A 17,157-nucleotide genomic window follows, 5' to 3' on the forward strand; every position below is an offset into this window, starting at 1 on the left:
TTGCCCTGGATTCAGCTTTGACAAACAAATATGATCGACTGTTTCTAGTAGAATTCCAAAGTTGTCATCTTGTACCCTGTCAGAGCCCTGTATGCTTGCAGAGACCCCCACAGTAGGGAAACATGCAAAACGGTGTCCAAACCTTTGTATTTTAGCTTTATTTATGTCTTACACAGCATCCCAACTCTTTAGCTAACTTAATAACTTTAGCTAAAGTGAATAGTTAGTCTAATTCATTAGTGCAGCATTACTGGATCCCCTCTGTTTGAAGTGATATGATATGTGACTATCACTGTGTTTAACTATCATAATAATTCTTAGGGTACTGAGTGCATGCTTAATTTGTTGGGGGTTTTTTAAACATACAGCTCAATTGCTATGTTTGACAGGCTGAAGTTGTCGGGTCATGATCGACCATCTTTTACAGGTGTTTTGTGCCAGAAATGGAGTGTCCACTGAAGACTGAAGATACTGAATCTCTACGCCTTGCCATTGATCCCTCCTGTGCCTTCATCTAGACAAGAGACATTAACTTAACCACTCTCACATGCTCTGTACCTACATCACCTTCCCTGACAGTCGTAGCTTGGCTCATCTGAGGGTGAAATTATAAGAATGTGTTATTTTGCAAAGTGCTCTCTAGGGTCCCTAAATAAAATATGGCATTGAGGTCATTTCTTTTGAATTAATCCCTTCTTCTGAAATATAAGAACCTCCTGGTTTTAATGGCACTTTGGATTTCCTTACTTTCTGTTCCACTCCCAACCCCAAATAGATGCTGACACAGTAACATGGAAGAGGGAAAGAAGTTGGAAAAGACTACTATAAATAAACAGTGTTGGGGAGTAACGGAATACATGTACCGCCGTTACGTATTTAAAATACTAAATATGAGTAACTGTATTCCATTACAGTTACCGTTTAAAAAGGTGGTATTTAGAATACAGTTACTTTGTTGAAATAAATGGATTACACGGCGGTACTTTCCTGTTTCATATTGTGGCGGGTCAGGACTGTTTGGGTTTTGTTTGACAGCTACGTTCTGTTGTTCCAGGCGGCAGTGTTACGGTTGCCATGGTTACAGGGTGACGCTCTCTCTCTCTGCGTGTTTCCTGGGTGAGAGAGTGCCTTGTTGTTGTTGTTGTGCTAAGCTAATAGGCAGAATGCTACAGGCATAGCTCTAAAGAACGTAGCATCATGGGCAGTGTAGTCCGTGCTGCAGGGAGAATGGACCGCCATACACGTTATGTGTCTGAGAGCGAGGGAGGGAGAAAAAGGCGAGTGGAAAAGTACGCGCTGTCATCGAGCAAAAATGGGAGATGGAAGCATGTAAATATAATAATAACCACTGCAGCCAAGAAGAGTGCCTGACGAGCCCAGTTGTAAGTAAGCTATTAAGACTCGACTGTACGCTGTGTTCGTGTTTTCCTCCGAAACAAGTTCCGTTGGAGCAGCCTTTCAACGCCTCTCTCTGTCTCTCGCAAGCAAAGTTGACCCAGACAACAAAGTAAAGATATTTTTCGGCTACGAGCCCGACACGGAACCCGACATATTAGTCAGAGGTCCCTTTACTACGGTTCGGAGCCACGGACCTTCAGTAACAGTAATAAATCACAGCAATAGTACATTCACGTAGTTGTAAAAAGCATGATAATATATTAAGTGATCCAAAGTATTCAGAATACGTTACTCTCATTGAGTAACGTAACGGAATACGTTACAGAATACATTTTGGGGCATGTATTCTGTAATCTGTAATGGAATACATTTTAAAAGTAACCTTCCCAACACTGTAAATAAACCTAATGCCTAACAATGAAAAATGTAAAATAAGAACAATAATAATAATAATAAAGATAAAAGATGACGTAACAAGCTTTTAGTCTTTTGTTTATTCCAAATGATCATCCAGGTGTCTGTGACATGTGATGACAAACACCATAATGGAAGGCCTTAGTCATCACATGCTTAAACTCATATATTTTTGCATATGCTGAACAGGCAGTCAGACATGCTGTAACTGTGGGGTAGAAAACTGCATGAACACCATACGGCAGGGGTCTCAAACTCCAGTCCTCGAGGGCCGCTGTCCTGCAACTTTTCCATGTGTCCCTGTTGCAACACACCTAGTAGGTCATTAGCAAGACTATGGAACTTGACTGCATGCTGAGTTGGCAATTCAGCCATTTGATTCATGTTACAGCAGCTCATGAGTGAATGAACATGGTGCAATAAAAGTATTTTAGAAGTATATGTTTCCAAATACATACATTTACTTAAATTTACTTGAGTAGGTAGGGTTAGGGGTTGCCACCTCAGCATGCAGTCAAGTTCTATACTCTTGCTAATGACCTACTAATTGTATTCAGGTGTGTTGCACCAGGGACACATGGAAAAGTTGCATGACACCGGCCCTCGAGGACTGGAGTTTGAGACCCCTGTCATACGGAATATGACAGGTGTGGTTGAACTGCATGAAGACTCTGAAGTTTCTCTTCTCTTCTGGCAGGACAGGAATGTAGCCTTGTCCTGTGAGCCACCGTAAGGATGTACTTAGAGTAGAACTGGACTGTCACCGGCCTCAGGCTCTTCACCTTTTCAAAGACAAAGCAGTCATTTAGATAAAATATTAGATATTGTTTACCTGTAAATGCACAGAGAGAATTTAGAAATGTAATTATTGTCAAGAGTGAACAAGCACTGATAGTGTAATCTACAACTGTGGCCAAACGTTTAGAGAATGAGAAGTGTTGTTTGTTTATTTACAAAGTTTGCTGTTTCAGTGATAGTTGTATATCATATCATATCACTTCAAACAGAGGTGATCCAGTAATGCTGCACTAATGAATTAGACTAACTATTCACTTTAGCTAAAGTTATTAAGTTAGCGAAAGAGTTGGGATGCTGTGTAAGACATAAATAAAGCTAAAATACAAAGGTTTGGACACTGTTTCGCATGTTTCCCTACTGTGGGGGTCTCTGCAAGCATACAGGGCTCTGACAGGGTACAAGATGACAACTTTGGAATTCTACTAGAAACAGTCGATCATATTTGTTTGTCAAAGCTGAATCCAGGGCAAACTACGCTAAATTAGCGTTTTTAGCTAAGAGCTACAATAAGCATAAAAGTTACCATACGGCTATCATTTGTTTACATGACGCTTGTTCTTATACATGTAATACATTTATTACCAACCTGAGAGTTTATCCGCTGGTCATTCGACATGACGAATGACTTCTGAAGTCTTAATTCAGCTCAAGACGCTGTAGATTCCCGTCAGTAACACTTTCGGTCCGCTAGTAAAACGTAGTTTTATTAATCTGCGCTCATTACTCTTGAACCAGATGTAAGTCCCAAAAAACTGAATTTTGAAACTGAAATTGAATTGTAGAACTGAAACTGAATGTTGAGAAGTGAATCTGAACTTATTCAAGAGCTAAACTTTTAAAGGATAAAATACGGTTTCAAAGCAAATAAATTCATTTTCAAAATATAAAATTCAATTTCAATTTAGTGATGATCATTTTCAAACCAATAAATTGAATTTCAAATTAGGCTTATTCATATTCAGTTTTTAAAAGCATTTATTCAAGTTAGAATTCAGATTCAATCCGAGCAATTCAAATTCAAATTTAACTTATTCAAATTCAATTTCTAATGGCACAGATTTCTGCCCATATCAGAGTTTATAGAGGGTCAGTCAAGTCAAAGCACAGATCGGATGAGGGAATGATCTGTAATGGTCTGTCAGTCAGCAAAAAGGTCCAGTGAAGTTTCACACTTTTTTATAGTCTAGAGTGCACTCTTTTTGTCTGTTCACTGTTGCCAGTCGGGGTGACTGGTGGAATCCTACCAGGAATCAGATAAACCATTGGCCGTCTGACTGGTTGTGCAGATCTGGATCATGGAAATCACACTGGGAGGCTCGCCATCAACTGGAATCACTGGTCTTTCCTCATGGAGCTCATAGCTCACTAAAAGACCTGACCAAGACACGTGGAACACTATTAACTTAGCCGCCACCTCTGCTGATTTCAGCAGCTCTGGCTAACATGTGCTTCACAGTCTTAAACAGAGAGGACTGAACAAAAGCTAAATGCAACAGTGAGCAATGAGCACAAGCTGAATCTGGTCACAGGAATAGCAGGGGCAGGAACAGGGCAATGAAAGCTATGGTGAACAGGAACACTGAAATAAAAGAGATAATAATCAGAGTGGTCCGCGGAGTAGTGAAGGCATCCAAGATTTCAAAGTTGAGAGGTCTTACATGGTTGCAGGTGGAGATTAGCTGGAGGAGGAGGTGAACTGGATCGGGTGAGTACAGACTGCGATGTGGGTGCGCAGGGAGGCAGGCAGGTATGGATGGCGGTTTGCGTGAGTGAGCTTTCCCAGCAGCAGTAGACCAGAATCCTGAGGCGTGATTATGGGGAGAGTTGGCAAGATGTATCCAGGTGCCGACTAGAGAACAGGAAAAGATAGTTAAGCAAAACATGCTGAGGAACACAAGACAAACATGAGAGGCAGCGGACTGACTATGGTAGGCAGACAATCTGGCGAAGGTTCATTGTGAGCGCTGGTCATAAATACTGCTGGAGGAATTGCCAACAGGTGAGGAGCAGGGAGGAGCGAGGAAGGCTCCACCCAGGTGAGGAGAGCCAATGCTGTGGAAAATTACTCAGACTCGCCCAGACCATAACAAACTGTCTGTCATATGGGTGTCTCTGTCTACCGCTCACAGTCACTGGTGCTGGTCAAGCTGAGAGGGAAGTGGCTTTTTTCTGGTGGTTTGCACATGTGCATTGTGGATAAACCACTGGACTTTCATAGTACATTTGTAGGAGACCAGTGTGCAAAGTAAACTTCTGCTTACTCAGCTTTCATTGCTCTGAGATCATTTATTGAAACACAGCTAGCATCAGCAAGTAATCACAAGTTTTCTCTTTTTGAAGGAAACTTGTGTTCAGTTGTAACTTAAGAATTTGTTAAACTGTGTGTGTGTGTGTGTGTGTGTGTGTGTGTCCTCAGTGAACTGTATCAGTCTCTGCAGTATCTTCCAGCTGCAGCAGTCAGTTCAGTTTCTGTTCAGTCTGACTGAGGGAGGTTTTTGTACGACTGTTTTTCACTGTGTGAACACCCACTGACTGTTAGGATAGTGCCGACTCTGACAGTAATAAACTGCTGCATCTTCAGCCTGGACTCCACTGATGGTCAGAGTGAAGTCAGAGTTTGATCCACTGCCTGTAAAACGAGCTGGAATCCCTGATTGTCGAGTGCTAGACCAGTAAATGAGCAGTTTAGGAACTCCTCCATCTTTCTGTTGGTACCAAAATAAAAGATGAGAACTGCCAGAAACATAAACATCCTGACTGGTCCTACACTTGATGCTCACAGATCCTCCCACAGCAGAGCTCACTGCTCCAGGCTGAGTCACTGTGTATTGTCCTCTGGACTCTGAGGATACAGAGACAAAAACATAAAGCAGCTTCATGGTTTTGTGGGCTTCATTTCAGCGGGACAGATGTTGATAGAGGAGAGGAGTTTGATTCTCTGGACTTTACCTGTGAAGCAGCAGCAGAGGAGAGTCCAGATGAGGACGCAGATCAAAGTCATGTTTTTGATGAGGAGGATTTCTGTGGCTTCTGTTGTGATGAAGGACAGCTGTCAGTCATCCAGTGTTCAACTCTCAGGACTATAAACTCTCCCAGAGCACTGGAGCATGGTGCTGCTGATGCAAAGTGACTCTCTATGGAAATGATCTGACTGACTTCAACAGGATTTCATCACAAGCAGTCATCACAACGTGAATTCACAGGTGTCATTTGTCAGTCAACATGGTTTGAGAGACATTTGTAAAAACATCTAAATGATATGATTCACAATACTTGAAATGTGCCGTTCCCTTGTATTCTTATTCCTATTTATTCTATTTATCCCTTTTGTATTCTCTGTATTCATATATGTGTATATGTGGTATATTTCTGCTCACATTTTCCATCTTCTGTCGGTGCTGTGCTACTGGAAACTGAATTTCCCAGAGGAACCCACCCGAGGGATAAATAAAGTTTCATCTAATCTAATGTAATCTATAGGGCAGTGCAGGGCTTTGTATCTACCACTCCGCTGTGATATAACGAGAGCAACAGAAGATGCCTCGGACAGTTCAGCCATAACTTTAAACTTCTCCTGCTCATACATGCTTGGAACGATCTTGTCACACTGAAGTGGACGCGCAATGAGGTATCATAGCGTGGCTCAAGCACATTCATCACAGTTTAAACTAGAGATGGCACGATACCACTTTTTTATGTCCGATACCGATACCGATATCATAAATTTGGATATCTGCCGATACCGATATGAATCCGATATAGTGTGTTTTTAATAAATAAAACTGTTTTTTTAATATCTTGCTGCATTTTGTACGTTCGTTCATACTCAAGTTTAAATAAACAACAACACTAAAGCTATTCTGCTATTACACTGCGCCCAGAATATTTCATAGTTCAGCAACACTGATCAATCTAATAAACTTAAACCTACTCCATCCTCCCTATTCTGGTATTTTAAAGAGTACTTAGCAGAAATATTAAGCAACCTAACTAATAGGGTTGCAAACTCCCAAAAAAAAATATGGAACCACCCCCACCTCATGATGCTTAATCGACGTAATGAACTTTAATTTGATGCAGGGGTGAAAAAATTCACAGAAATAAATTATTTTTCAAGAATAATTAAATAGATTCAACATCTTTCTTCAACAGAATTGCAGAATTCACAGATGGTACTTTCCCAAAGGAAAAAGTACTATAGCTTACTAGGGTATATTAGACTTAACAGTTACTATATACAGTAATGGACTTCTATACATTTTACATCAGATTAAAACTTTGGGTGTAATATTCAGATAATTATTTATTAAAAGCTAGCTAGGCATTTTAAATGAGAATAAGAAAGAAAAGTATGTCTTTGTGCCCCTTTTCCTGTTAATGCCCTATCGGCCCCCTGTCTAAACTTTGCTAGATCCGCCCCTGCACAGTTACCAGCCGTCAGCTACGTAGAAAAGGATCCTGGTGTAGAAAGTAATATTAAATAAATTCTAACGACAGCTTATCAAGCTTAAACGTGCTGCTGTTGTTCAGCCGCTGGTTTCCTCTTTCTGGTGCAAAGTGGGCCAAAAACAAAGAAGAGAGACGGACTCCCGACAGAGAAGCCGATCAGCTGATCATTAAGCAGTTTCACATTGAAGTAGCAGCAGGAAGGTGAGGGAGAAGAGACAGTCGCTCCATATATCGGTTGTTAAGCTTAACGTGGGAATGCTTTACTAATATTCAGAGATGAACTTACACACTTGCTTTACTTCTCTCTGGGATAACTTCCTTGGAGATGAAATGCGGGATTGCTAGCGAGGCTACAAATACACACAGCCCCTCTATCACGTGATGCATACTGCTCCGACGTGCTACGGTTATGAGCCGAGTTACGCGTGTAGCAAGTTTTGTGAGGTGCTTTTTTGATATTTAATGGATCGGATTACATTTTTTATTTCTCGCCGATATCCGATCCAGTAATTTACGTCAGTATCGGACCGATACCGATACGTAATATCGGATCGGTCCATCTCTAGTTTAAACCCCTTGTTTTGCACAACGGAATACGGCCTCCCATCTGCAGCTAAACACCCCAATAGCTTTTGTAATAGCTTTAGCCCGGTCGGATTGGGCAGCAAAGGACTGCTTAAATGCCGCAAACTCCTCTGCTCCGCTACTTGGACCGCTAGCGCTGGCCATAACTACCGCTTGACAGACTGACCATGCGCACCATACACATACTTTTTTTTTCTTTTTCGAATCTTCGGATGTGTGTACCAAACCGTGGAGTGGGATCGGTTCGGATTTCGGATCAACCGTGATCCGTTGCACCTCTACTAAAAACAGACGGAGAAGTTCCTCTTTCTTTCACATTCTTCCATACATGGCAATTTGTTTCACCCTCCAGATGGTCACTGGGGGCTTGCAATCTTCTCGACTCTTCTTCTGTCACCTGTTACTAGGCAAACTCAAATGCAGTTGGAAGTTAAATGAATTCCCAACACGTTCTCACTCCCAACTCGTCAAATGTGTGACGCATGGTCAGGGTCCCTCTGCTTCACTTATCGATGCGCAGGGTACCCCCCTGGCGTCGAGAAATGACGTGCAGGGTCCTCCTATTGAATACTACAGATCTCCTTAAACGTTGCTTATTGACGACAAGAGATTGCCGCGGAAGAGCCTGCTATCCGTATATTTATATATTTCCAAAATCACATTGTAGTGACGTATACAGAACACAATAAATTATATGATGTAAAAAACTACCTGAGAAACAGCAGATACAGCAGATAAATTAATTATAGGCTATTACTTTTGTATCGTTTATTGCATTTATGGAGGGAGTGGTGTATGCTGGGTAATGGCACAGCTAGCGACTGGGTGACTTTATTCACCCGCTTCGGCTGTTATCAGTCCATACAATGGGCGTTATTAGCACAAATCAGTCCCATAGATATGGGCCATCTCCTGCTAGATTGTTCAGAAGGTTGTTATCATCCATCCAGATGGAGGATCACTAACAGGAGCGTGGAAGACTCCAGAATCCACTCTGGCTGGAATCCGGTGGATACAGCAGTGTTACAGGTAAGACCATTTAAACGGACAGCATTTATAGATGACTATTAAAAGTCAGTGAGTGTCAATAATGTTAATGTGGTTATGTTAGTGATACACCGAGTTCTAATATAACAGCTTTAAGATGCATTTGTAGATATTATTACGTGTTTTACCGTCTTTATGGTGCTAGCTTAAAGTTACGGTGTAAACGTTAGCTTATATTGTAGTAAAGCTGTTACTGTTTAAACGATGTTGGGACAGAAATATTAGCTTCTGTCATGACTGATGAAGTTACTAGTTAATAAAGTTTCCAGTAAAGTGTTTAATCGCAGCCACAGATTGACAGTAAATATCCCGATTAGCTTCAATGCATCTGTAATAAATATGTGCAAGTTTCAGTGCTTCGTTTAAACTGTATGATACTTATACTGACCCAGGGTCTGTGTAAAATACAATCCTGGCTGTGTGAACAAAGCCTGGCTCCTTTAATCCTGCATGACAAACCTCAGGATGCAGGTTATTATTACTCTTTCCTGCTGGCACACCTGTCACACCTGAGAGTCAGCTAGAAACTTACAGTGACGTGGACATCATGCAAAGACTGAGAGAGTCTGTAATACTGTAAATGATCAGTGACTCAGGTTAACACTAAACTTTAAACAGTCCCTCTGTGTCTCTGTGTGTGCTGAACATCTAGAATCAGGATTTCATTCAGGCTGCATTGACTGTGGGACTTTAATGTGTTAAAAGCAAGTTGAAGACGGCTCAGAAACATTTGAAGATTAAAATTTAGCATTATGGCTGCTGGTGGTTTGTAAAGCTTCTACTCAGCTGTATTTTTGTTACTAATTTATGTTTGTTGTTGTTTAACACAGATTTCAGAAGAGCAAAGATGAGCACTGTTGCTTAATCCTTAATAGTTTCACTGGATTGGAAATAAAAAAAAATCCAGATTCTTCTTCCACAGAAGTTTCATTTGTCAGTGTGGATCTGCTGAGTCACCTGAAGAACTCTTTCATTCTCCACGATGTTCATTTACAGAAATGTTTCACAGGAGCTGATTCCTCCCAAATGGTGAACTAGTGTGTTTCCATAGATTACCTCTGTATGAATGTACTTCTTAAATGAAGGCAAGAGTTTGTCCTTTTAGTTCCTCAGGTACAGTACGTGATATTAAGGGCAGGCGGTCATCACTGGGGGAAGACAAGAAGCAGACGTACTTCCAAGAGGGAGCTGCAGTGAGGTCACAGCCTGGTCACTGAGGTCAGAGGTCAGAATCTGAAACAGCTCAGGTTTATATTCTAGGGGTTATAAAAAATTCAAAATGTATTTATAAAGAAACCTTTAAATAATAGTCATAATTATGATTATTATAAGAAATATCAAACATTTAAGTGGATGTTCTGTTACACATATTGTGTTAGCCCTGTCTTTGTCCTGTATCAGCTGGGATAGGCTTCATCCTCCCGCAACCCTGAATTGGATACATTGTATTCCATTTATGTAATCTGATTATTTACAAACTCAAGGTATCTAATCAAAATGTAAGTAATAATTATAAAATGGGAAAGCAGAAATAAGTGTGACATGAATGTAAATGTGTGAGCTGACATAGAGGACAGCTACATGTAGTCTGAAAAACCTTTGTTGTCAAGTTTGCAGGTCTATCACGAGACATTCTTACATAGAAGAGACTGTTAAAGTCTCTAACTCAGTGAAGCATTATTGGTCCCGTCTGTTTGGATAAATATAGTAAGCTGATGTTTGTCAATTTATTGACACATTTTCTTAAGTGCTTATCCAGTTCAGGATCACAGTGGAGCTGCAGCTGGATATGTTCAGTAAAGAAACCTTACAAAAGTTAACAATAAACCTGCATCTCTGTACGTTGTTGTCCACAGGATGAGAAAATCAAACTGGACGACTGTGGAACATGTTAATAAATGTTTGTGTTTATGCCTGTGTCTTTCACAGGAGGCGCTGAAAGGTTTCCCTAATAGTTCCTGGTGAATCAAAGAAGAACCATAAAGGTTGCTGGACTGCATCGTGGCCTTACCCCTGAGCAGTCATCCTGTTAAAGGAGGAACCAGTCAGAAGCTGTTTTCAAAGTAGCTGAGCAGATTTCATCTCAAGTAAGCGATTAACTGTTTTTCCATCTGTTCTGCCACTTAAAGAGCATTTAAGGACGTCTTTTGAGTGTCCAGTTGAATTTATTCTACTGGCTCTCATGGTCATTTGTGATTATGGACATATTTTTCATGTTCATCCAGCTATTTAGTAAATTCTATATATTTAGTAATATCTGTCAGCTATAAAATGTAATATAAATATAAAAATATCTAAATATCTCCTGCCCGTTATATTTTAATGATGTAACTCTGTTATCGTGTACATTAGCATTCCTCACATATCAATTCAATTCAATTCAATTTTATTTATATAGCGCCAAATCACAACAAAAGTCACCTCAAGGCGACTGCTGTACAGTACAATCCTACTGACACAGCAGAGGGATAACGACGGCTATTCAACATCGTTACCCGACACATTCGAGCTGCATGATGCAGACAAAGTGACTAAATCATCTTTTTTGTGGTTTATTGTCTTCAAACCAGCAGACAAAGCCGATGGCAGAAGATGTTTGGAGAAGAACTTCAGGCTGTCTACTGACAAGGTATTTTTTTCTCGTTATCAAAAGACATTTGGAGTGACGGCTTCTACAACTGGTTGCGCTAAAGTAAAGCTTACAGTCTAAGAAATCACAGTGTTGATATTCAGCACAAAGAGAAAAGCTCACTTGTTTGAATTTATTTACAATCATAGTTTTTAAAAATTCTGACTGTAAACAGCTTTTACAGCTTTGATATTGTTTGACACTCGATATCTATATTTAATTTAAAGGTTTCTATGTCTCAATGAGCCATTTACACTGACCAGTGTCACTTTAACTGTAACACATTCATTATTTAGATCCAACAGAGAAATAACTGAATGTAAAAAATGGCAGCCCTCAGGCCAGGTTTATAGAGATATATGCATGCATTATGAAATTTATGTATCCCAGATAATTGTTATTCATCTAGTCCTGGCAGACCCACCCTTCCTCCCAAGTTAACTGCAACCCAAAAGAACTAGTGGGGCTATTTACACACTCACAACCAGTGTGGGGTAAAAAGAGCCACCAAAAAGCTGTCAGCCACAGATGTGTTATAAGAGTTAGAAACTCTACTGATGGAGAAACTTTCTAAGTCTAACAGAGGACAGGTACTCCTGCCCAAATAACATGATATAACCCCACATACAGCCCAGCCATGAAATGAACCAAGTCATTTAGTTAAAGACAGCATGGGACCAAATGCATGTAACCAGCCTGCACCAACCTGGCATTTCTTCCTCCTGAATTAAATGAATGAATGGATGAAAGTTAAATGACTACAAACCTAAAGCCACTAGTTCCCACACTGGAGTTCCCTGACACTGTGTTAACTGTATTTAGCTTGTATCAACAGTTGTAACAGGCTAAGATACGTGAGACACTGCATTGAATGATTGTTCCTGTCTTAATGATTTCAGCTGACTGGTTTCAGCTTATATGTTCTTTTTCCTTTCAGTAGATCAAAGCAGCTCGTGCTCCTTCTGCTTCCATTTTAATGGCAAGAAGAAGAAGAACGCTTCAGCGAAGTGGCGTTCATGGTGTCAGTGAACAGTCATGGTCACACACTGCATGTGGTTTTAAAAGCAACATTGTTCACCACAACAATGGAGATGTGTAATATTAGTGCAGCTACAGTTTGTTCTTGAACATCAGTTCTGTTTTCTACTTTGATCACTTAGACCAAAAAAGTGTTGTTTTCAGATTCTTTCTTTTAAATCTGTAAATCACCTGCTCATTCTTTATTACAATTAGTTTCACATAAATGTTAGTGTTTCCTTTATGGTCTTTTAATGCTTACACTACACTGTACATGTCTACATTAGAGACATTTCTGTTACCTGTTTCTGTTGACTCAGAATTCATAGTTTAACGAAAAAAACTTTACCACAGCTTAATTTTGAGTACTTTACACGTCCAATTCCTTAGTCTAAGGGGAAATGGGCTGGTTTTTCTGTAGTGCTTTTCTTCTCTAACATTCTACATAATTTACATCATTCACCCATAAAGAAATACAAGCACTTTTTTTATGCTTTTCCTACTGGAATGCTTTCTATGCAACATTCACACACATTCAGACTGAGATGGATGCATTGGATGGATGCTTCTGAGCTACAGCAGCCCCAGGTGGCTGTATCATAGTCAAAGCCTACTACCAAGAGATCAAGAGTCATCTTCATGAAAGGAAACTCTTACCAGTTGCAATCCGCTGCTAACACTCAAGAACTGGAAGACTGGAATAGACTTTGCCAGAAAAACACAGAAAAAGCAGGAACAGTTCCAAGATGAAATTTTATCAGCATAATTGGAAAAGAAAATGATGAAGAAGGAAAACTGATCTGAAGAATGTCACATCATCTGTCAAAGATGTTGGAGCCAATTTTACTCATTGGAGTAGTTGGAAAGTCATTGGACAGCACTTCACAGTGCAAATAGATAATGACCTTTTTCAGTTTTAAAAAAAATGAAAACAGCTTCTCATGTTCATGTTTGATGATATATTTACAGTAAAATCTGCGATTCACCGGTGTATTGTTTTTATTGTGATCCTCGTTGATCAGGAACATTTCGAGATTTTTGTCTTCAGATTTTTATGGCTTGATATAGATTTAGTGTCTTTTTTCCACTTTTAAGGTAAAAGGTCATTACTAAGACTGATCTTGGTTTCTGTTACTGTCCCACTTTTTTTTCTGTAGTTAATTAAGCACAAATCTGTGCTAAATGCCTTTGAGAGAAAATTTATTTGTGTGTGTGTGTGTGTGTGTCCTCAGTGAACTGTATCAGTCTCTGCAGTATCTTCCAGCTGCAGCAGTCAGTTCAGTTTTTGTTCAGTCTGACTGAGGGAGGTTTTTGTACGACTGTTTTTCACTGTGTGAACACACCTTGACTGTTGATGTAGTGATAACTCTGACAGTAATAAACTGCTGCATCTTCAGCCTGGACTCCACTGATGGTCAGAGTGAAGTCAGAGTTTGATCCACTGGCTGTAAAACGAGCTGGAATCCCTGAATCTCGAGTGCTAGTGTAGTAAATGAACCGTTTGGGAGGTTTTTCATCTTTCTGTTGGAACCAGGCTAAACAGTGAGAGTTGCTTTGAACAAAAACATTCTGACTGGTCCTACACTTGATGTTCACAGTTCTTCCCACAGCAGAGCTCACTGATCCAGGCTGAGTCACTGTGATCTGTCCTCTGGACTCTGAGGATACAGAGACAAAAACATAAAGCAGCTTCATGGTTTTGTGGGCTTCATTTCAGAGGGACAGATGTTGATAGAGGAGAGGAGTTTGATTCTCTGGACTTTACCTGTGAAGCAGCAGCAGAGGAGAGTCCAGATGAGGACGCAGATCAAAGTCATGTTTTTGATGAGGAGGATTTCTGTGGCTTCTGTTGTGATGAAGGACAGCTGTCAGTCATCCAGTGTTCAACTCTCAGGACTATAAACTCTCCCAGAGCACTGGAGCATGGTGCTGCTGATGCAAAGTGGCTCTCTATGGAAATCATCAGACTGACAGAAACAGGCAAGTTAAAATAGAATAGAATGCCTTTTTTGTCACTATAAAGTTGTACAATGAGATACAGAGACAATGAGACAAAGACACAAAGTTGTGGGGGGTTAAGTGCCAGAAACACATTATATTAGATTAATATTTCAAACATGACAAAATGCTAATCTACAGCAGCAAAGTGATTGTATCTCTACAGTTTAAACATTTCTTATGCTTTCCGCCTGCACAGAGTGGATAGTCAAAAAAATTAAATCATCATAAATACATTTTTTTATATTTTTTACTTTGATTTTTTTAGTCTCACTTTACTCTTATTGTCACGGTTTGCGAGGCAAGCCGCATGGTGTTATGAATGAAGGACCCAAGATGGTGCTGCTGATGCAAAGTGCCTCTCTATGGAAATCACCTGACTGACTCACACAGAGACTTGGATCAATCTGATGATGCGGTTTATTATAAAGAGAGAATTTTTCACAGCATATTTGGCATTTTCACACGATATTTTCAGAAACATTCTGAAATGATCACACTGACACAATGAAATCCTTCGTGCTTTTTTTTATCCAAAATTGTTGTCTGAACCAATGATGTCCTTTCTGTTTTTGCTTAGTTTCTTGTTAATCAATATTTAAAATTACTCAAAATGTAGTTTTCAATTTCCGTATTGATTATGAAGTTAATGTATAACCTGCCCCTTACCCTGTGACAGCTGGGAAAAGTTCCAGCCTCTCCAGACTCCTGTCAGATAAGATCACAGATTGAAATAGAAAGTGTGTCACCATCAATATTTTTTATTACTTTGATTTGATACTTTTTATTTAAATATAAATTTGTTGGCCCAATGGCTAATTTGGGAAATTATATAGGTGACTCATAACTGAATGATCAGCTGTCAGTCATTCAGTGTTTAACAGAATGGCCTATTTATGTATTATTGTCAGTTCACTAGCAGGGACCTAGTACCTGTTTTTGGCTACCAGTGTAGCTGGGCCACTAGTGTTTATTGATATTATTACCTCTTATAGAGGTAACATACGGTGGCCCCTAGAGACAAAGCACGTACAAACTCCAAAACACATGCAAAATCCAAAACACATGCAAACTCCAAAACACTTGCAAAATCCAAAACACTTGCAAACTCCAAAACACTTGCAAAATCCAAAACACATGCAAACTCCAAAACACTTGCAAACTCCAAAACACTTGCAAACTCCAAAACACATGCAAACTCCAAATCACAACGGAAGTGCTCCAGGACGCTAGGGGCAGTGTTGAGCTCAATTTGCAAAATAAACGGCAAGTTTGTCTGTATGGGACGGTCTAGTCTCCGTCGCGCTTCCCAGGTTGCCTAGCAACCATGATACTAACCGCTGGAAACGTGTCATACAACTTTGTTTGACAGAAATGAAGGAGAACATATTTTGTTCATTTGTTTGTTTGTTTCTACAAGAGCTTTGTGTGATTTGATAAGTATCTGAGGCTGAGACCACAGGACTGTAAAACATGATTTTTGGGCTTCATTTCTGTAATGAACAGTCATTTAAGATTAGTTAGTAAATAACAATTTGCTAATGTTGTTCATGAGACTAAAGTCATATCACTTTGGTAATGTAAATATAATATGGCCAATATTATAGTTATTATATTAATCATTATTAGCTATTACAGCAGTGAACATGAACTCTGTGTCAAATACTGAGCCTCAGTACAGATTCAAGTTGCAGTTATCTATATGTCTTATCACCTTAAATCTTCACTCAAAGAGAAGTATCTTTGACAGTGCATATATAGGTGTATCATATATAAGAGACAAATGTTGTTCCTTCAGTATGTTGGCATTGCTAAATTTGGCTCATTGCTTACATATATTTATAAAAGAAAATGTACAAACTGTGATAACTGTTTCTGATAAAATGAAGAGTAGACTGATATATTAAATATTCCTTTATTGGGTGAGAAAATCAGAGCATGTCATAACTGCTTTAAGTCATACAGAATAGATATCAGAGCCTTAAACAGGCTGACTTCTGCTAAATGGGTCAAACTGGGCAGAAAGTATACAAACACATAACATCCTTATAGAATATGATGTAACACTATAGATCAACTTACCTCAGAATATATAAAGCATATAAACAGTTACAGCAATATGATGCAACAAACACAGCAGTGCTACTAATCCAAAATACTCAAAGCTTCATAGAACTGAAACAAACATTTATTTTTAGCTCCATTCTGCTGCTGATACATACTTTAGGTTTCTGAATATTAAACTTGTTGCTGCCTTTCATAGTGTGTAACTTGAAGGCCCTGAGTACTTTCTCCCACACTGAAAACACTGGGATGATAACATTATTTGAACATTACCTAATAAGACTGATTCAGGACAGACAATTAGTTATGTTAAACTTTCCTAGCAGTCCTTCACAAACAGGGAACAGTCTGTCTATTCTCTCCATCTGTCAGCTGCTGCTGGCTCTTCCTCCTCCTCTTCCTCACACACTGCTGAGTTTGTCCTGGTGGATCATCAGGGTGCAAAGCCTCACAGATGATGTGCAGCAGTGGGTCCCTCAGTCTGTCCTCACTCTGGACACTTGCAGTCGTCACACATGGAAATCAAATGTGTGATAAGCTGCAGGATTCAAACACAAGTGTAACTTATAAATACATGTTCATACTTTTATTCCACAATCAGAGAGAAAGAAACAGAGAGAGAGTGCAGGACAGACAGACAGGTGACAGTCTCAGGTGTACACACTGCTACAAAACAGCACAAGAGAAGGAGGATTTAGTGTTTGTGTTATTACGAGTGCTAAACAAGAAGAGTTCCCAGATGGTCCAGTGGACATGTG

General features: G+C 39.7%; 1 long non-coding RNA gene across 2 annotated transcripts; it reads left to right on the forward strand.

Moving 5' to 3' along the window:
* The first annotated feature begins 8,636 nt into the window (after positions 1 to 8,636).
* On the forward strand, positions 8,637 to 13,424 carry LOC120435807. Of its 2 annotated transcripts, none has more exons than XR_005609927.1 (5): positions 8,637 to 8,673; positions 9,805 to 9,916; positions 10,621 to 10,778; positions 11,262 to 11,320; positions 12,258 to 13,424. It is a non-coding gene; the product is annotated as an uncharacterized LOC120435807 (long non-coding RNA). The 2 variants fall into 2 exon arrangements; XR_005609926.1 differs by having other exon boundaries at positions 11,265 to 11,320.
* Positions 13,425 to 17,157: the final 3,733 nt, after the last annotated feature.

Source organism: Oreochromis aureus, linkage group 22 (genome assembly GCF_013358895.1).
Source record: "Oreochromis aureus strain Israel breed Guangdong linkage group 22, ZZ_aureus, whole genome shotgun sequence".
NCBI lineage: Eukaryota > Metazoa > Chordata > Actinopteri > Cichliformes > Cichlidae > Oreochromis > Oreochromis aureus.